The 22,342-nt window shown below is 43.8% G+C and overlaps 2 protein-coding genes across 3 annotated transcripts in view; both read right to left on the reverse strand.

Moving 5' to 3' along the window:
* HTR1D (5-hydroxytryptamine receptor 1D) overlaps nucleotides 1–22,342 on the reverse strand; it is a 181,662-nt gene that overhangs the window by 51,864 nt on the left and 107,456 nt on the right. The gene's annotated exons all lie outside the window — the stretch shown is intronic.
* Nucleotides 1–22,342, reverse strand: part of LUZP1 (leucine zipper protein 1) — a 96,977-nt gene that overhangs the window by 8,940 nt on the left and 65,695 nt on the right. The window contains exon 1 of one of the 2 annotated variants that reach the window (XM_082684577.1): nucleotides 6,654–6,882. The exons of the other annotated variant lie outside the window; for it this stretch is intronic. The gene's annotated coding sequence lies outside the window, so the exon portion shown is untranslated. Of the gene's footprint in view, nucleotides 1–6,653; nucleotides 6,883–22,342 lie in introns of those variants that run through there. 2 annotated transcript variants of the gene reach the window in all.

Consider the following 22,342-nt stretch of genomic DNA (forward strand, 5'->3'; position numbering starts at 1 on the left):
TAATCGTAAGATTATCAAGAACTATGACAGCTTCAGGGAACAAATAGATTAGTGAATGGGGCGCCTGGGTGGCTCAGTGGGTGAAGCCTCTGCCTTCGGCTCGGGTCATGATCTCAGGGATCGAGCCCCATATGGGGCTCTCTGCTCAGCAGGGAGCCTGCTTCCCCCTCTCTCTCTGCCTGCCTCTCTGCCTACTTGTGATCTCTCTGTCAAATAAATAAAATCTTTAAAAAGAAAAAATAGATTAGTGAAAAAGAAAATCACCTCACTGACATTAGGGAGATAATAGGACCTAGGCTCTGGGAGAGGAGAAAGAAAGGGTTGTATCCCTAGAGAATTTATAATTTGGGTCGTGCCTTCACTTGAGTTCTGAGTTCAAATTTAGATTGCCTTGAGTGGTCTAGTATCAACTTGTCCTTGCTGACAATCTAACCTAAAATGGTCTCAGCCTGGTAAAATCCCTGGGAAACCTACCAGAGGTAAACAGAAATACTCTGGAGAGATACACCCTCTACTCAGGTCACACAAGAGTTCCACAGATAAAGTCCTGCTGAACCCTGGGTTTACAATTCTAAATTACAAAGACGGGCACCTGGGTGGCTCCGTCAGTTAAGCATCTGCCTTTGGCTGAGGCCATGATCCTTTGGGTCCTGGGATCAAGCCCAGAGTCACACTCCCTGCTCAGCGGGGAGCCTGCTTCTCCCTCTCTCTCTGCACCCCACTTATGCTCTCTCTCTCTACTGCTTTCTCTCAAAAATCTTTAAAAAACCCACAAAAAACCATAAGGACCGCTCTTTTACTATGACTGAACAAAGGATATTTATACCAATAAGAACAAAAGTTCATAAGATAGAGACCCTAAATTAAGCACATTCTAGTGTTGAGTTTAAAAAAAAAAAAAAAGGAAGGCATCCAAACCAGATTAGAAAGAGATGGCATTAACTAAGATCAGAAGATTTTTAAATTAACCAAAAAGAATCACTAACAAATGGAAAGAAAAATAGCAAATTCAGTGCAAATGAAGAGAGTACAGTGCTTGAGAAGAGATACAAGATTACAAAGGGCAGCACAAACTTAAAAAGATTTTGTGAAAGAAAGTCTCATGTGGCACCTGGGTGGCTCAGTCGGTTAAGCACCTGACTCTTGATTTCAGCTCAGGTCTTGATCTCAGCTTCCTGAGTTCAAGCCCCCTATTCAGCTCCATGCTGGGCATTAAGCCTACTTGAAGAAGAAAGGAAGGAAAGACAAGAAAGAAAGGTTAATAGATGGGGAGTAAAATAAAGATGTCTAAAAATGAGGAAGTTTTTCATGTGCGACCCAAAAGGAAGGAACAGAGAGAATGAAGGTGATGTAATGTTTGAAGAACTACCGGTATCTTCAAGAGTTGATGAAAGATGGGAAGCCTTACACTCGGGAAGTAAAGTCCCAACCAAGCAGGGTAGTAAAGTTAAATCTGCACCTAGACACGTAAGTAAGGCTACAACAGGATACCACCAAGAGAAGAGAAGTAACAAAAAGGAAAATAATCGTAACCTAGAAGAAAATACCAAGGCAAAGTATGAAACAAGATACAATTAGAAACCCTTTCAGAACAACAACAATAAAAAAGGAAAATAAAAACCCAAGTGTTTATTATTAATAGACCTTCACTGAAAAAGCTATTTATGGATGTACTTCAAAGTATAGAAACTGGGGCACCTGGGCGGCTCAGTCAATTAAGTGTCATGTCGGACTCTTTATTTTGGCTCAGGTCGTGGGATCAAGCCCCACTTTGGGTGCCATGCTCAAACGGGGAATCTGCTTCTCCCTCTCTCTCAGCCCCACCCCCTGCTCTTGGACATGTCCTCTCAAAAAAAATCTAAAAAAAAAAAAGTGAATATAGAAATTGATCACTTAAGGCAGGCATGATATGCAAGAAGGAATGGAAAGCAAAAAGTTTTTTTAAGATTTTATTTGAGGGGCGCCTGGGTGGCTCAGTGGGTTAAAGCCTCTGCCTTCTGCTCAGGTCATGGTCCCAGGGTCCTGGGATCGAGCCCCGCATCGGGCTCCTGCTCAGCAGGGAGCCTGCTTCCCTTCCTGCCTCTCTGCCTAATTATGATCTCTGTCTGTCAAATTAATAAATTAAAAAAAAAAGATTTTATTTGAGAGAGACAGCACATGAGAGTGAGTGGTGGGGGGTGTGGGGAGTCAGAGGGGAAGAAGCAGACTCCCCACTGAGCAGGGAGTCCGACCCAGGGTTGGATCCCAGGACCCTGAGATCATGACCTGGGCTGAAGACAGACACTTAACCAAATGAGCCACCCACGCACTCCAGGAAAGCAAAGAAATTAACCCACACAAGGACTGGTTCAGTTAAACAGTAAACAAAAATTAACTGGGGATAGGAGGGGTAGGGCAGGATAAAACCAAAGTGGAACTGAACTAAAATGTGTTCTTAAAAAGTTGTAGTTTGAGGGAAGAGGACAGAGTAATTATAACTAAATTTAGAACTTGTTAAGAGTAACTATTAATCACATGCCTGATAAGGCATTAGTAAGCAGAGTATATATAAAGAACTCCTACAACTTAACAAAAAAAAAAGTAACATGATTTAAAGATGGGCAAAGGACTTGAAAAGACATTGCTCCAAAGATAATATGGCCTACAAGCATATGAAAAGATACTCAACCTCACTGACATGAGGGAAATGCAAATCAAAATCACAATGGGAGATCACTTCACACCCATCAGGACGGCTACTATCCCCAAAACCAGTGTCGGTGAGAATATGGAGAAACTGGAAGCCTTGTACACTGTTGGTGCAAAAATAAAATGGTAAAACTTATTGGAAAACAGCATGGCAGCTCTTCTAAAGATTAAAAAAAGAATTACCACATGACCCAGCAATTTCACTTCTGGGTAGAAGTACAAAAAAAATTCAAAACAGGATCTTGAAGAGATATCTGAATGCCTGTGTTCATGAAAGCACTATTTACAATGGCGAAGAAGTGGAAGCAGCCCAAAGTGTCCATCGGAGGATGGATGGAAACACAAAATGTAGCATATGCTACAGTGAAATATTCGTCTTAAAAAAGGCAATTCTTGGGGTGCCTGGGTGGCTCAGTAGGTTGAGCCTCTACCTATGGCTCAGGTCATGATCCCAGAGTCCTGGGATCAGCCCCGCATCGGGCTCTCTGCTCAGCGGGGAGCCTGCTTCCTCCTCTCTCTCTCTCTCTCTGCCTAGCTCTCTGCCTACTGTGATCTCTGTCTGTCAAATAAATAAATAAATAAAATCTTTAAAAAAAAAAAAAAGGGCGATTCTGTCACCTGGTACAACCTGGATCAAGCTTGAGGACACTGTGCTAAGTGAAATAATTCAATCACAAAAGACAAATACTGTATGTTTCACTCATGACGTACCTAGAATATTCCAGTTCACATAAATGCAGTAGAATGGTAATTGCCATAGGCTGGGGGAGGTGGAAATGGGACTGTTATTTAACAAGTAAGGAATTTCAGTCATGCAAGATAAAAAATGTTCCAGAGATTGGTCTGTACAACAATGTGAATACATACTTAACACTACTGAACTATAAATGGTACATATGATAGATTTTATGTTACACATAAATAATAAATAACAATTAAAAAAAAAACAAAACTATCTTACGGCAGTAAAAAGCAGAGAGAAGGTATGGCAGACCTCCAGTTTCTAGCCCAGCATGTAAGGAAGTCCTCACTGTGTCTTAACATATAAAAAGCAGAACAGACTGAAAATTCACAACTCTTCTTAGCTCCATGAGAGAAATGAGGTCACAAAAATGACTGATCCAAAACTTAGACAAGTAGACGCAGGGAGTCCTAATTTAACACAACAGAAATTCACGAATGCCCACGGGAACTGGCATGAGAGCCGGCAAACCTGAACTAGGACTGACAACTTGCTGGAAGCTCAGCGAGGACAGCTCCGCGAGCCAAGAGCAAGAGGGAGTGTCAGTCTTGAGGGAAACAGCACAGCCCGCTTGATGAGCTTTACCTCCAGAAGCCGTAAGAGGCTCTCACAGTGAGGATGAGAGGAAACTCCCTCGTGCACCCAGCAGGGGAGGATTAAAACAGGTATTTTGAAACCAGAGCCTGGGCAAAAGGAAATACCCAACTCCCGGCTCCCTCTAGCTATCCTGTACCACCTAAGGGGCAGGAGAGTTTGAGGGGAGAAGGGGAGAGGACCGCCAGCAAAGGCCTACTTACCTCAGTCATTTTTATCCAGGACATCATGTCCTGCTTTCATCAAAAAATTACAAGGCATACTAAAAGGCAAAAAACACGGTTTGAAGAAACACAGCAAGCATCAGAACCAGACTCAGATATGGCAGAGATTTTGGAATTACCAAAAATTTAAAACAATGATTAATACAACAAGGGCTCTAATGGAAAAAGTAGACCTCATACAAGAACAGAAATGGAAATTCTAGGAACCAAAAAAAATATTAGAAATCAAAAACACTGTAACAAATGAAGAATGCCTTTGATTATCTCATTAGTACACTAACAGAGCTGGGTAAAGAACCTCTGGGCTTGAGGGTATGTCAATAGAAACTTCTAAACCTGTAAAGTAAAGAGAAAAATTACTTAAAAAAAACAACAACAAAAACCAGAACATCCAGTAAGTGTAGGACAACTACAAAGTTTATAACATTTAATGGGAATAACAGAATTAGAAAAAATTTGAGGCAATAATGACTGAGAATTTCCAAATAACACCAAGCAGGATAAATGTCAAAAAGTAAAACAAAAATCAACACCTAGACATAGCAAATTCACACTGCATAATATCAAAGACAAAGAAAAAATCTTGAAAGAAGCCAAGGGGAAAAAAACTACCTTATCTATAGAGGAACAAAGACTAGCATTACATCTGACTTCTCAGAAGTCATGTAAGCCAGAAAAGAGTGGAGTGAAATATTTACCAATGTCGACAGAGGAAAAGAACACCACCAATCTACAATTCTGTCCCCTACAAATGTGGAAAAAAAATTCTTATACCACTTCAAAGATGAAGAAAAAAATAAAGACCTCACACAAATAAAAATTGAGATCTGCTGCCAGTAGACCTACCTCGTTAAAAATGTTAAAAGAGGGGTGCCTGGGTGGCTCAGTGGGTTAAGCCTCTGCCTTCGGCTCAGGTCATGATCTCAGGGTCCTGGGATCGAGTCCCGCATTGGGCTCTCTGCTCAGCAGGGAGCCTGCTTCTCCTCATCTCTCTCTCTGTCTGTCTCTCTGCCTATTTGTGATCTCTCTCTCTGTCAAATAAATAAATAAAATCTTAAAAAAAAAATTTAAAAAAATGTTAAAAAAGAGTTCTTCAGTTAAATTAAAAATTCAGATCACATAAAGAAAGGAAGAACATTAAAGTGAAAGTAAAATAGCACTTTTAATTTTTCTTACTCTTAATTGATCTAACAGGTAACAGTTTGTAGAAAAGACGAGCAACCATGAGGGCGCCTGGGTGGCTTAGTCGGTTAAGCATCTGCCTTCAGCTTAGGTCATTATCCCAGGGTCCTGGGATCGAGCCCCACATGGGGCTCCCTGCTTCTCCCTCTCCCTCTGCTGTTCCCCCTGCTTGTGTGCTCTTTTTCTGTCTCTCTCATAAATAAATAAAATCTTTAAAAAAAAAAAAAAGCAACAATGTATTCAATGGTTACAGCTTATGTATAAATAAAATTAATAAAGCAGTGAAAGGGACCCAAGAGGAAGTAGAAATAATTATAAGATACTTGTACTACTATAAATGCACATTGCAAACTGAAGGTCAAACACTAAAAAAAAAATGTTTAATTAATATGCTAAGGACAGAAACTGGATCCATAAAAATGCCCAACTAAAGCCACAAAAGGCAGGAAAAAAAGACAAAATGGAACAAAAACAAAGAGCATATAATCACTCTAAACATCAACAGTCAAAATAAACCAATTATAAAAAAGAATTGGTCAGAGTAGATTAAAAAAATCAGGACCCAACTATACATTTACAAAAACCTACTTAAAAATTTTTTTTAAAGATTTTATCTTTAAGTAATCTCAGCACCTAAGGTGATACTCTAACTCACAACCCAAGATCAACAACAGTCATGCACTCTACCGAATGAGCCACCCAGGTGCCCCAATAATTTCTTTTAATTCCAGTATAATTAGTGTACAGCATTATATTAGTTTCAAATGTATGATACAGTGAATCAACAATATGAAGCCCTACTCAGTGCTTATCCACTAAAAATTTTAAAAAAGATACATAATGACTAGGGGCTGCTGGGCTGCTCAGTAGGTTAAGCATGTATGTGACTCTTGATTTCAACTCAGTTCATAATCTCAGGGTCTCTAAAATAAACTAATCTTTTTTAGAAAATCATGCTTAAAATATTGATTGTAATTGATTTACAATTTAATTTACTTTTAATGATTAAAAGTAAAGGGACGGAGAAGGATCCGCCATGCTAACTAATCCAAAGGAAGTTGGAGTAGCTTCATTCATTTCAGACAGCAGATTTTAGAGCAAGTGAATTTATCAGGGTAAAAACATCATGATAGAAGAGTCTAAATTTTCCAAGAAGCCATAACAATCCTTAATGTATATGCACCTAACAATGGAGCATCAAAATAGATGAGGCATGAACTTACAGAATTGCAAAGAGAAACAGATGAATCCACTACTACAGCTGAAGCCTTCGGTACTCCCCTGTCAGAAATGGACAGACCTGGCAGGCAGAAGATCAGCAGGGACAGAGCTGAAGTCAACACCACCATCAATCAACTGGATATGATACACGTGTGTAGACTATTTCCTCCAGCAACAGCAGAGTACACATTCTCAAGTTCAGATGGAACATTCACCAAGAGAGACCACATTCTGGGCCATAAAACACAATTAACAACTTGAACAAAACAGAAATGATATCCTGTGTACTATCAGACCATCATGGAATTAAGCTAGTACCAGAAAGACAGCTGAAAAATACCCAAATATTTGCAGATTAAACAATACATTTCTAAATAATACATGGATCAAAGAAGAAATCTTGAGAAATTTTAAATATTTTGAACTGAATGAAAATACAACTTTTATCAAGATTTGTGGGGTATACCAAAAGCAAAGTTTAGAGGCATGCATATATCAGGAAAGAAAAAAGATCTACAAGCAATAAGCTAAGCTTCCATCCTCAGCAAACAGAAAAAGAAAAGCAAATTAAAACCAAAGTAAACGGAACAGTGGGGCATGTGGGTGGCTTGGTCAGTTAAGCACCTGCCTTTGGCTCAGATCATGATTCTGGGGTCCTGGAATCAAGGCCCACGTTGGGCTCCTTGCTCAGTGAAGAGTCTGCTTCTCCTTTTCCTATTCCCCCTGCTTGTATTCCCTCTCTCACTGTCTCTCTCTGTCAAATAAATAAAATCTATTAAAAAAAAAAAAAAAGTAGGAACGCCTGGGTGGCTCGGTCTGTTGAGTGTCTGCCTTCAGCTCAGGTCATGATCCCAGAATCCTGGGATCAAGTCCCACATTGGGCTCTTTGCTCAGCCGGGAGCCTGCTTCTCCCTCTGCCTGCTCTGCCTGCCACTTCCCCTGCTTGTGCATGCTGCTTTCTCTCTGATGAGTAAATAAATAAAATCTTTTAAAAAAGAAAAAAAAAGTAAACTAAAGAAAAGTAAAATTGAAGCAGTAATCAACTGACTCTTTGAAGAGAGCAACAAAATCAGTAAGCCTCTAGCCAGGCTAATGAAGGGGGAAAAAAAAACACCAGAAATTATTAGTACCAACAGTTAAAGAGGGGACAGCACTACAGATCCCATGGACAGTAAAAGGATAATAAAGGATTATGAACAACTGTATACCCACAAATGTTACAACCTAGATGAAATGGACCAATTGCTTGAAAGATATAATATCCCAGAATTCACACAAGGAAACAAATAGATCATCTGAATACAACCATATACCTTGTAGGCCCCAGAGAGGACTTTGATTTCTCATCTATGAAATGGAGACCCGTCCATCATCTGAGCAGAAGAGTAACATATTCTGACGCGGCTTTAAAGTGATTAATCTGGACTATATTGTTTCACTTAAACGTAGTTGAAAAACAGGCAAAAACTAATCCATGGTGATTGTGGCTACCTCTGGGGAGACCATGACTAGAAGGGTCATTAGGGATGGCAGGTTCCTGTCATTGAGCTATATAACTTAAGGTTTGTAGATCCTATGTTACACCTCAATAACAAAAAACAGAGACAGAGGATCTGTGAAACAAGACACAGATTGCCATGACTGCTGTGCTCAAAACAGACCACAGCGGTTAAGGGTGAGAACAGTAATCCAGGCAAAAGGCAGCTGTGGCCCGGCCCACAGCCACATGGTAAGAAGTGGTCCAACTCCGGTCACTTTAAAGGAAAGGAGAATCACAGCACCTGCTCTTAGGCTGCACATGAGGTGTGAGACAAGGGATTAAGAATGACTCTGAAGGCCCACGCTGGGGGGGGGTGGGGGGGGGGGAGCGTGCGGTCCGCTGTGCATCCAACTCTAGGTTTCAGTCAGTTCAGGTCATGACCTCAAGGTTGTGAGATCAAGCCAGGCTCCGGGCTCAGCCCCTCCATGCTCTCTCTAAATAAATAATTAAGTCTTAAAAATAGAATAAAAGCTCTTAAAAAAAACAACAAAAAAAAAAAACAAAAAGAATGAGACTCCAAGGGTTTTAGTCTGATTTTGTAGGACTGAGCTGTTATCAATTCAAACAGGGATGACCGGATGGAGCAGTCTGAGAAGGAAGATGAGGAATTTGGTTTGGGACATATTATTTATGAAATATGAATTAGTCATCCAAATGGAGACATTCAAAGGCTGTCGGAATATACAAGGCTGGATTTGAGGAGAGAACGCGGTGACTGTACCAATCTGTGAGTCAAGAATGAATGGACGGCTGAGAAAGCCGTGATCTGGTGAGACGGTCAAGGAATGAGTGAACACAGAGAAATCAAGAAGTCCGAAGTCTTAGCCCCGAGGTGGCCAATATTTTTTACGGGTGGAAATGTAGAGGAAGCAGCAAAGACCCAGGACAAAGCTGTGAGGTGAGGAACACTGGAGAGAATACAGGCCCACGGAGGCCCAGCAAAGGAAGCCTTTCAAGGAAGAAGCGCGCTCAGTTCTGTCGAGGGAAGCTAATGGCTCAAGTGAAAAGAAGCCCCGACCAGACCAGAATTTCCCAACTTGGAAGTCCCCCTGCCAAGAGCAGCACTGTGAAGTGATGAAAGCGAAAGTTCTATCAGAACGAGGTTAAGAGACACAATAAGGTGATGAATTAGAGACAACAAATATTAGATGATTTCTGAATTCTGTTAAAAGCAGAGCAAGTAAAAATAAAAATGAATACGTAAATAAGCAGAGCATAATAGGCAGGAGGCCACTGACAGAAAAAGTGGTATTCAGGCTTTTTTGTTTTTTTTTTTTAAGATAGAACAAAAAGTATGTTGGTATATTGATAAAGAGTATGATCCAGGAAAAAAGAGAAAGTTGGACAAGTTCTGAAAGGGGAAAACATTCTAGAACAACGTTCTTGGGTAGGAGAGAGCAAACGGGGCCGCGGCATTAGGTACCAGCAGCAGCGCTGGAGAACAGCGCATGCGCGCTGACAGGCAGGCAGAGGACGCGCGCGTGTGCTCGTGGGCAGGTGGGAAGGCGGGTGTGGCGGTAGGAGTCCAGCCAGGTTCTCTTCAGGTGGCTGTGTGTCTTCACTGATGAAGAAAGCAAGGCCATCATCTCGAAGTGGCAGTGGGGGAAGAAGCATCTCCAGTTTCAGATCTGGTCAGCCGGGTGAGCGGGAAACAGTGCAAGACGTCCAGGCAGCCTTACGGGCCCACTTAAATTCACCGTTAGGATTTAAAGTGAATGCCATCGGCAAGGCTGTATTTCCGTATCTTACTCACCGACCAGAGGAAGGCACAGAGGAGACCGAGCTGGACGGAACCCTGCTGGAGCTCCATGAAGATAAGGAAGCAAGAGAAGGCCCCAGAACTGCAGGCACGGGCAAGAGAACATGCGCTCGCTCAGTAGAGAGGGACGAGAACACGTGAGCAGTGAAAATGCCATCGGACCAGATGAACTGAACATACCAACAAAGGACGCAAGGACCACTGGAGTCGGGGTACTAGAAGCAGTGACCTTGAAAGACGGGAGACGGTCGTCAGAGAGGGAGCTATCTCTAGGAGCTGAAATGACCCAGGGGTTGCAGTAATGGAGAACTGCCAAAAACCAAGGTAGGAATAGGTGGCAAAGGACGTTTAGGGCAGTGACACTACTCTACCGGACACGGTAACGGTGGACACATATTATGCTTGTGTCCGAACCCACTGGATGTGCTCCAGCAAGAGTGACCCATAACACAACTAGACTTGGGGGATTACAGCATGTGAGTGTAGGTTTGTTGGTCGTAACATACACAGGCTCTGGTGAGGAGTACTGGTAATGGGGAAGGCAGACAGGCAGAAGCATATGGGAAATCTCTCCCCATCACTTCATCTGTGAACCAAAAAATACTCTAAAATAGCCTTTTTCCTTTTTAAAAATATTTTGTTTTTGTTGGGGCGCCTGGGTGGCTCAGTGGGTTGGGGCCTCTGCCTTCGGCTCGGGTCATGATCTCAGGGTCCTGGGATCGAGTCCCGCATGGGGCTCTCTGCTCGGCGGGGCAGAGACCTGCTTCCTCCTCTCTCTGCCTTCCTCTCTGCCTACTTCTGATCTGTCTCTGCCAAAGGAATAAATAAAATTAAAAAAAAAAAAAAATAAAAAAAATAAAAATATTTTGTTTTTGTAAATAATCTCTATGCCCACACGGGGCTCCAACTTGCAACCTCAGGGTCAAGAATTGCATGCTTCACCAACTAAGCCAGCCAGGTGCCCCCCAAGATAGTCTTTTCTAAGATTTTATTTATTTGACAAAAAGCATGCACAAGCAAGGGGAAGTGGCAGGCAGGGGGAAAGGGAGAAGCACCTGACAGAGGGCTCGATCCCAGACCTGGGCTGAAAGCAGATGCTTAACCAGCTGAGCCACCCAGGCACCACCCAAGAGAGTCTTAATTAAAAAAATAAAATAAAATAAAAATCCTAAAGTTTTTGGTCATAGATGACCATGATCATGGGACTGCTAGGAACAGGGATGGGCTAGGAAGATCCCTGGAAAGAGAGAAATAACCACGAGGCAAAGGCACTGCAAAGACCAGAGAACTGTACCTCGAAAGCACCACAAATTAACAGGACCAGAGCTAGAAAGAGTGACATTAAATAAAAAGCTAAAGTCACTGAGAACTCAGAGGCACTTCAGGGGCTGGGGCGTCAGAAGGCGACAGCCGGGCTAAGGGTGTGTGTGGGGTGATGGTCTGATGAGATTAGATTTAAGACTAGGCAGAAGGAGGGAGGGAACACTGTCTGAGCTGCAACAGAAAAGCAGCTACCACTCAGAAGCGAAGGACTGACTCAACAGTGATCCCACAAGAAAACCCAGGACCAAAGAGAAAGACTTGAGGGAATGCCAAAAGCCACCCCAAGATCCTGCTCCCTGGCCGCACTGTAAGCTACCGGCCACCAGATGGAGCCCATGCACAGTCCTAAAAAAAAAAACAACAACCTGGCAAGGCAGGGAAGGTGCTGGAGGTACAGGGCCTCCCTGCCTCTGTCCCCCGGCTCCGCCTCCGGGACCCTGCCCTCCCCCTGGCTGGTTCTCCCTCTCCACCACTCTGCTTCCTGGGTCCATATTTCCTTGCTCCTTCTCTGTGCTTCTTTTGGTCTCCTTTCTCTTTCTAGTTTATATGCTTCCTCACTCTCAAAAATGGAACTTTTAAAAAAATTTATATATTTTATAAGAATTTTTTATTTTTAATATATTTTTTATTTTTAAATATATTTGTTTTTATTTATATATTTTTATAAGAAAAAAACCTTTTCCCTTCTTCCCGTCTACTTTTCCTACTTCAAGTGCCACTTGCTTTTGGCCTTTTGCCTAGAAGTCCGGTAAAAACACAAAACAAAACACCTGACCAGTGTACACACAGGGTGAAGGAAATGGGAGCTGAATAAATACGGGCCATACTGATTTTTATAAGGATCTGTACTGGCATAACTTACTAGAAAACAAATGATACATGATGTTTCTACTAAGTACATTGAATCAGCTCATCCTCATAAATATGCTAGAAAGCCATTACATTGTACACTTTTAAAAGATAAACTTTGATATGTAAATTAGGTCTCAATAAAGCTGTTTAAAAAACAAAACAGGGGCACCTGGGTGGCTCAGTGGGTTAAAGCCTCTGCCTTTGGCTCAGGTCATGATCCCAGGGTTCGGGATCAAGCCCCGCATGGGGCTCTCTGCTCAGCGGGGTGCCTGCTTCCCCCTCTTTCTCTGCCTGCCTCTCTGCCTACTTGTGACCTCTGTCTGTCAAATGAATAAATAAAATATTTTTTAAAAAATAAAATAATTTTTAAAAAAATTTTTTTTAAAAAGCTTACCCCAAACTTAAAACATCTCCCTCAGCAACTCTCACTTACACTATAGTTTTCATAAACAAATTTCCTTTTCCAGAAGAGAGAAATGTTACTTTTAGTACAGCCTGTCTACAAATTCTAATTCTGAATTAGCAGAATCCAGGAATCCTATTGCTTGTTTATTCATTTTGCTTTTAGTTCCAGTTTTACATGTTCTGGTCAAAACTCGGACAGGAACCAGACAGCAGAGCACAAGAACTAAAAATGATAATCCCAATAACTATCTAGAAAATACTTACTGGCGACGCAAAAAGGAGCTCTTACACGTCGCGAGCTCAAAACCCTTTCAAAGACCAAAGTCCCCAGGGAAGCCTGGGAAGCCCCGAAGGCCCCGGCCCTGCGCCTCCTTTCGCTCCTCTCCGAAGTCCGCGTGACTCCTGCAGCCCACAAACCTCGCCCTCCCTCCCCTTCGGTCCTTCACTAGCTTGACTGGTCATCTCTCGCGGGTCTCCAAATCCCACCTTAGACAATTACCTCCTCCTGGAAGATCCTGGAGCACCTCCCTCCCTAAATCGCAGGCCCGATAGGGGCCTCTCTTCCTCCCTCTTCCAGTGAGTGCGCTGTACTGGTCCCGTCACAGCACACAATGCGGGATTCAAGTGGTATCGACCCCTTTGGTCTCTCCAACTTGTTCCTTATTCAAACGGTATCCTGAGTACCCAGCAGGAAGCCTAGCACATAATTAATGCTTAAAATGTGATGAATGAATGGCTGAAGAAGCCCCCCAATTATTAAATGATTTAGCCTTTTGCCACTAACCATTAACACAAAATAATAAAAATGATGTCAACAGGCTACTCATGGATTACAAAGGCAAAACCAATTGCCAAGAGCAGATACAGCCGCAGGGGTATCAGGTCCTGCGGTGATGCTCTGAATGACCTCATCCCAAGCCCAGGGCCACCTGCAGTGTCTCCCTCCCGGGGCTTTTCCCTGCTCGAAATCTGCCCCTTCTGGCTTTCAGGTCTATGCATGGAAATGGGGCCTAAATACCAAAAAACCCACATCACTCATAGGCTTTCTTCTAGCTCTAGTTATTGGACCACATGTTGGAAAAAAGGGGAAAAAGAAAATCTGGATCTTCTTCCACTCCTTAGAATGGGATTTCAGAGCCAAAATATAGTTCAAAGATCATTTAGTCCGCTGGTTTTCCAACTGGGCTCAGCGAATCCCCTCAGAGGTCATCCAGGGCAAAGACAACAAGGGAGAAGATCTGAGCGGGCCAAGCTTCAGGCTCCTTCATTCACTTCATCAACCAAAGCAATTCCTTAACGTACTGGGTTCCCCCACATGACAATAAAGAGTTCCACTGCTTTGATTTATAATAAAACCACCCATTTGGCCCAATCCCCTTATTTTAAAAATGAGCAAACTGAGACTCAGAGGTAAATACTGTGGTTTCTCTAGCAACTCAATAAAGGTAAGGACTTGATTCTCCTGACTGTCTCTTCAGGATTCTTCCCATTGTGTAGAATCACCTTCCTGAAAACTCTTAAGCATTTTTACAAAGTGAGGAGTTCTGATTATACACAGACCAGTAACAAAAAGATGCAGAGGACAACCCCAGTGGAGCACTATTGTGCTACAGACAATATATTAAATAATTAATAATATATATAACATACATGCTTTCTCTAAGAATCCCAGATCTACCACTTACTTTTTCTTAAACAAATTACCTCTCGGAGACTTTCCCTTCCATAAACTATGGTAATCCCAGGAGATATAAGGGGCTTAGCAGAATGCCCTGTGCATAAGTCACAACCAACAGGAGCTATCACTACTATTCTACTCAGCCTTCACAATAACATTATGGGATTGGGACTTCTGACCTCCGAAGGTCACATGGCTAGCAAGGACAACGGCCAGATGTTGAACCCAAGTCTACTTCCATAATCAGTATTCTTTTAAGAATGTTACCCTGTTGGCCAAATCAGTGATCTCTGTGCTCCAACCTTCCTCTGAGCAAATAAAATACCAACCTGACCTACCTCACAGCAAAAAACAAAAAACAGTCAGCTAAAGAATTCTGAAAAGTCCTGTGCAGACCTAAGGTTAAGTTTCATCTGGAAAATCCTCCTATAAATAGCCTCTCACCAAAATCAGCCCTTCTTCACCCAGGGAAAACAAGAATATTGACTGAAAATGGGGTCAGAATGTCACTTTTCTCTGATCTTTTGGCCCTAAGCATAACCGGAGTTAGAAATGCTTTGCTACCTCCAACACCATCCAAAAGGAAGCGGTAGATGCCTCTCTTCCCAGTGCCTCCCACATGCCCTAGTTCATCCAGGTAAAATTCATTTATTTAAGTAGACATCTATGGAACATCTATGATGCACCTAGTATTTTGCCAAGTGCTAGAGAGATTATCACGACCTGACCCTTGCCTGGCCCTTGGACAAAAGAGAACCGATCATAAAACAAGAACAAAGCAGCCTCCTGGACAGTCCTAGACCAACCACACAGCACCGATCCTCCTGCTTCCTGTCCTCCTACTGTGCACAGTTTACCACTTGACACATGCTGCACTGGAAGCCGGAAGAACTGACTGACTGTGCCCAAGGGTGGGTTCTGGGAAGGAAATGATTGACAGTAAACCTCAGGAATCATAGGAAAGTGAACAGAGGGAAGGGTAGTCCCATCCTTTAATGCCAACATGCCCCCTGCCAGCGTCTAACTCAGTTCCAGTTCACACTAGAAGGATCCAGCGCAAGTTCCTGCACACTCAGGGTTCCTTTCTGCCAAAGCTCTTGAACCCGGTTTCCAATGGCTCTATCTAGCACCTCGGAGGCTGGCTCTTCTTCTGACCAGGAAAGTCTGAAATAGAACATAATCAAACCTGCCCTGCCCTTTCCCCCAACACAGCTACCATGATTCACACTTCCTCTTCCCAACAGTCCCTGAAAGGAGGGGGTCGGCAAGCTCTGTCTTTGGAGTCTGCCAGGACCAACCATGGGGAGCACGGAGTAGAAGGGCGGAGCCAATACGCAGTACACCCGAAACTAACACCGTGCTGTGTGTTAATTATACTTCAACTTTGGAAAGTAGGATAGTATCTACAGAAGGAGACAGCTTAGTTTGATAGTAAATAGTTTAGGATTTTTTAAGACTGAAGTTGGGGTCTGTACCAACTACTCAATTCTGCCACTTTCGCATGGAGCAGCCATACCCAATGTGTAAGTGCTCGACATCGCTGTTTTCAACGATGTAAATCGTTGTAAATTTCTAATCGTTGTAAATTTGTAATCAATTTGAGTTACAACAACAGGCAGGGGGCCTGTGGACTACCGTTTGCCCACTCCCGATGGAAAGGACAATGGGAAGAGTACGTTTAAGCAGCTTCCTCCCAACCACTTCTGGTCCCCTGCCTTAAACCCTTGGGCTGTCCACATCTCCACTTCTTCCTCGGGGCTTCTATGGCATGACTGGGCTTCGATTATTTTTCCCAGAAGCACAAATTCATGTCTTTTCAATATGCAAACCTCAAACATTAGGAGCCGACCTAGCACAGAAAGATTCTCCAGGTGGAAAAGGTCTGAGAGACCCTGTGACCCAACCTCCCGCTCTCTGCAGAAAGTGCCTTCCGAGTAGCCACTCCACTCCTGTTCAAACACCTAGAACAACAGACAGGACATGTCTTTCTTCCCCAGGCAATCATTCCATCTTTGGACAGCTCCTTTTCTTTCTTTCTTTCTTTTTAAGCACACTTAACCACTTCGTTACTGCCTGACCTTTCTACTAGAATGTAGACTCCATGATGCCAGAAACGCGGCTTTTCATTTGCAGATGCTTTTAACTGCTGTCTCTTCAAACTCTGAACGGTGTCTGGTGCGTAAAGGATATAAAATAACTGTTTTTGGAAGGAAAGAAAGAAGGAGGGAGGGAGACAGAAGGAGAGAGGGACAATACATCACTGCATCTGGGAAGCTTTGCCCCACAGGACGGAGCGGCGTGACCCGCCAGCAGGCACATAGGCTCGGGTGGCCGTGTCTGAGGAACGAGTGTATGAGTGCGCTCTCAGCTTCTCCCCTTCCTCTGGGTGGCCTCCGCCTCGCTGCCATGAGACCATCTCTCACGGAGAGGCCGGTCCTCTCATGCCTCTTCAGACAGCCCCCCCCCATGCCCCGCAACACAGTGCGGCGCCCGAAGCCGCGTGGGAGCTCCCGCCATGGCGCCCACCCACACTCCCTTGCTCGACGCTTGTACTCCTCTCCTGGGCTCGGGGCTCCGAGACCAGGGACTGTGTCATCCTTATTCTCCCTTCGTGGGCGTGCAACATTGATGGAGCCAGGCAAGGAACCTTACGAATGTCTGGAAAATCAATGAAGCTGCTGGTCTGACTATGTCCTATACTGACCAAACTACAGCTAAGGAATTGTCTCCAGATCTGGCCACCGCAGTCAAGGAAAGAAACCCAGACTTTATGCCAGAGGTTACAAAGGCAAATGTCAAAGAGGTCAGGCCAGGAATGTCAATGAGTAACAGGGCCCGGCAGGATACTGGCTAAAAGGGGAAATCATGCTCTACTTATATCTCAATCTCTTAAATGTGGCCAACTCATTCAAAAGGGGAATAAAAAGACCACCGCTGTACAGACTCTTCTCAACACATCCTACATGTCTACAAGTGGCCATGGGAAGCAACATGCTTGGGACAAAAGGACTTCAGCAAGGGAGCCACACAATGAGAGCTGCATTTGTGGGGGGCCTGGGGAGAGGTCCCTTAAGCATTCAACTCTTGGTTTTGGCTCAGGGCGTGATCTCACCATCACGAGACAGAGCCCCACACTGGACTCCATGCAAATTCTCTCTCCCTCTGCCTCTGCTCCTCCCCACACCACGAGCTCACACACTCTCTCTCTAATAAATAAAAAGATCTAAAACAAAACAAACAAACAAAAAAAGAGCTGCATTCATGAAAGATCAGTCTAACAGGATAAACTAGGCAGCTATTGTAATAGTCAAGGCAAGAGACAGAATAAGGCCTGGAGTAAAGGAGTGGGGGAGGATTTGAAAGATGACCTGGTTAATCCAGTTTTAATAATGAACCTAAGACTGCATGAGCTAATCTGGCAACCACACTACCAGTTTGTAGGTTCATACTGAAATTTTTAAAAAAATATGTTATTTATCTATTTGACAGAGATCATAAGTAGGTAGAGAGGCAGGCAGAGAGAGAGAGAGAGAAAAGCAGGCTCTCCGCTGAGTGGAAAGCCTGATGTGGGGCTTGATCCCAGGACCCTGGGATCATGACCCAAGCCAATGGCAGAGGGTTTAACCCACTGAGCCACCCAGGCACCCCTGAATTTTTTTTTTTAAGATTTTATTTATTTATTTGACAGAGAGAGATCACAAGTAGGCAGAGGGGCAGGCGGGGGGTGGTGAGGAGCAGGCTCCCTGCTGAGCAGAGAGCCCGATGTGGGGCTCGATGTGGGGCTTGATCCCAGGACCCTGGGATTATGACCTGAGCTGAAGGCAGAGGCTTTAACCCACTGAGTCACCCAGGTGCCTCTATGCTGAATTTTTTAAAAAAATAAACTGCTATTAAGTCTAATTAATTTTAATAACCTAAATATAGGACTTATTTCTTATATCTTTTATAGGCAGTATGATACAAGGATTAAAGATTACAGACACTGGAGCTAGACAGCCTAAATTCAAACTCTGATTTTGCCATTTACTAGCTGTGTGATCTCAGATAAGTTACTTGACTTCTCTGTGCTTCAATACCTACCTTTGAGGGTTACTGAAAGTGCGAATGAGTTAATACATGACATGCTTAGACTAGTACCCCGTCCATCTTAAGTGCCATATCAGTTATAGCTTAATTTATTAACCATTTTTCACATTTCAACCACTTGAAAGATAGCTTCAATCAATAGTTCCAATTCTCTAAATACTTCTACACATTCCAGCTTGCAAATATTCACTGCAAATATGACGGGCATATCTTTTCTGTATCTGGCGCTTATGTCCAAACTGTTAAAATATAACAAAGAACAGCTGTCCGGAACGCCACTGAAAACAGCCCCTCTTGGTAAACATTGATCCATTATTAATACTTATAAATACCTACTAGGTAACCCAGCCCAAATTTCTGTTTTGGGATCACATGAGAAAGTATTAAATGCCTAACTGTAGTACTAACATCACAGTATCTCCGTAGCATATTTCGGACCATCTAGCCTAGAATCCTTGCAAAAATGAATTGTCCTGATATACATCAAAACGTTATATGTAGTAATCATCTATGGATGGTTTGGGTTTTTTTCCTATTATTTATATTTATTTTCTATATTTCTACAACTTGTACTGATGCTATAGCTTAAATAAAAACAAAGCACAGCACGGGCACCAGGGTGGCTCAGTTGGTTCAACAACTGCCTTCAGCTCAGGTCATGATCCCAGTGTCCTAGAATCAAGTCCCATGTCGGGTTCCCTGCTCCGAGGGGCATCTGCTTCTCCCTCTGCCCCTCCCCTGCTCATTCTCTCAATCTCTCTCTCCCAAATAAATAAATAAAATCTTTAAAAAAAAGAAAGAAAGAAAGAAAGACAAGGCAGAGCTTAAAGAAAACAAAGAACTGTTATCAGTTAGCACGGCTTACTTAGGGAACACAAGTGGCTTCTAGGGGACACTGTGTTTTCATCCTCTGCTCAGACAGTTTTAGAATTTCACCAGGGATTACTATCATGTGTCCACTGATGCCCTCGAACTCATGTGACCTAAAGGTTAAGTCCAGAGAAATCAAACATTTCTACAGGGAGAATCAGAATTTGACTCTACCTTCAAATATGTCCAGAATCCATTGCTTTCTGGCTACACACCCTAGGACCCTAATCCAAGCCATCATCCCCCCTAGACTGTACTGATCAGGGCAGGACCTTCCTAACAGGCCTGTCTTACGTCACACTGCCTGCCTTGCTCTCCACTTCCCTCCGACCCCCTCGCCCCCCACAACCGCCCCGCCAGTCTATTCTCCCACAGCAACCAGACAAAGCCTTTCAAAAGAGACGTCAGCTCATTCACCCTCTGCTCTGACTCTCCAGGGCATCCCCCATCTCACTTAGAATAAAACACGCTCCAGGGGTCCTACCTGGGCTTTAAGCAGCAACCTGACCTGGGCCCCACTGCTTCGCTGCTCTTCCTCCGACGACTCTTTCCCTCCCACTCCACTCCAGCCACACAGGCTCCTTGTCAAGGCCAAGTTACACTCGCACCTCGGGGCTCTTAAACCTGCTGTTCCTCTGTCTAGGATGCATTTCTCCAGATACCCCTGGCTGGATCTCTCCCTTCTTTCAGACCTTGGCTGAAACTATCACCTCATCAGAGGCCTTCCCTGATCTCCTTACGTCAAGGAGCAGCCCCCAGGCTCCCTTATCCCTTGGCCACCTTACCCCACTTTTGTCCTTCTGAGCACATATCACCTAGCGGACATTATTTCTCTACTCACCTGTTTGTTTCTACCTAGTTATTTATTTTCTTTTTTCATGTTTCTATCCTTCAGTATAGAATCCTTGAGAGCAAGGACTTTGCCTGGTTTGTTTAGTGCTACATTATTGTTTTGTTTAGAGCTGTTTAGCTCCAAAAATTGTGCTAGGCATGGAGTAAGTGGTCATTGTGTATCACTAGAACATAAGCCCGGGACATAACAAAGGACTCTATGAACAACAGGAATGTGGAGTAAGTTTTGTCAAAGAAAATGATTACCTGCCCTGTCAAATTCAGCAAGTTTATTAAAAACCACTGGTGCTTCTTCTTTTTTTTTTTTTTAAAGATTTTATTTATTTATTTGACAGAGAGAGATCACAAGTAGACAGAGCAGCAGGCAGAGAGAGAGAGAGGGAAGCAGTCTCCCCGCTGAGCAGAGAGCCCGATGCGGGACTCGATCCCAGGACCCGGAGATCATGACCCAAGCCGAAGGCAACGGCGTAGCCCACTGAGCCACCCAGGCACCCACCACTGGTGCTTCTTAACTACAGAGAACAAACTGCTGCTGGAGAGGAGGTGGGCAGGGGATGGGCAGTAAGGAGGGTGCTTGTGGTGAGCACTGGGTGTTGTATGTAAGTGATGAATCACTAAATTCTACCCCTGAAACTAATATTACACTACATATTAACAAAGTAGAATCTACCTAAAAACTTGAAACATAAGAACACACGTACAAACAAAACCACAAGACACCGGTGCTCCAATAAAAAGAGACTGTGATACCATCAGAAAGATCAATGAACAATGAATGCAGGCTGCCACACCACCCGACCAGAACGAGTTTCCTAACCCAGTCCCCTGAGATAGGAAAAATGCTCTAGGGAAAGGAACAGAACAAGAATCCTGAACCAATTTTTTTAAACGTTTTTATTTATTTATTTGGGAGAGAGAACAAGCAGAGGGGAGAGTCAGAGCGAGAGGGAGAAGCAGGCTCCCTACTGAGCACAGAGCCTGACATGGGACTTAATCCCAGGACCGGGAGATCATGACCTGAGCCAAAGGCAGACGCTTACTTAACTGAGCCACCCAGACACGCCAAGAATCGTGAGCCAAGTAACAGGACAAGAGTTTGCCTCGAAGTTTCCCACCCCCTTAATAAGAGCCTGAGCTATGTGTGATGTACCCCCTTTTCCTGGGAGGGGTCACCCTGAGAGTGAGAGCTCCTGCTGAGATTCCTTTCCCACATCCTGTTCTGTCACTGCTCTGTCTAGAAGCAGGTCCCAGACTCAGTCTGCGGCCTCCCCATGGCTTTCCCTTTCCAGAGAACCTTCTTCTAGCCATTCTCCAGCTACCACTGGTGACCTAGACCCCTCCTTTGGCCACGCAAGTGTGAGCTCCTTCTACTTCCACACTGCACTCTGCCTTGGGCAGCACAAACCAATAAAATAAAAATAAATAAATAACCAACTAAATAACTAGTGTGCAGAACCCAGAAGGGCCAGGAAAAGGAGCTAGCTGTCAACCATAAGGGGTGTTTGTTTATTTTGCTTTGCTTTTTTTTTTTTTTTTAAGATTTTATTTATTTATTTGACAGAAAGAGATCACAAGTAGGCAGAGAGAGAGAGAGAGAAAGAACGGGGAGGAAGCAGCTCCCCGCCGAGCAGAGAGCCCAATGCGGGACTGAATCCCAGGACCCTGAGATCGTGACCTGAGCCGAAGGCAGAGGCTTTAACCCACTGAGCCACCCAAGCGCCCTTTGCTTTGCTTTTTAAAGATTAAGTCAGTTACTGTCTCAACGAAAAAAAAGTAACTTTCTCAAAAGAGAAACATTCCAGTACATTGAAAAGTACCCAGGGTGAAATCCAGTCCTCCCCTTCACTCCTTGTGTGAAATTTAAAGGAAAGCTCTTACCTGTAGCATCGGTGTAGATACTAAGGTAGATAATGCAAGTCGAACAGGACTGTGTCTGGCGCACAGTAAGCATCCAGAAAGTGCTAGCCAGGCCTATTTCTGAAAGCTGTTGACTAAATGCTAGGATTTTTTTTTTACCTTAGGTAGGTTGGCTGGTTGGCTGATTACATTAGCAAACACATGAAGGGGGCCGCCTGGGTGGCTCAGTCGGCTCAAGTGTCTGCCTCCAGCTCAGGTCATGATCTCGGGGTCCTGGGATGGAGCCCCACGTCAGGCTCCCTGCTCAGCACAGAGTTTGCTTGTCCCTCTCCCTCTGCGCCTCCCCCAAACTTGGGCTCTCTCTCCCTCAAATGAACAAATAAAATCTTAAAAAAAAAATAAAAATTAAGTACTTAGCATAGTGTTTAGTTCATCGACAAGTATTAACTTTCCTCCGTCTCCTGCAGCG

The sequence above is a fragment of the Mustela nivalis genome, assembly GCF_964662115.1.
Source record: "Mustela nivalis genome assembly, chromosome: 10".
NCBI classification, from domain to species: Eukaryota; Metazoa; Chordata; class Mammalia; order Carnivora; family Mustelidae; genus Mustela; species Mustela nivalis.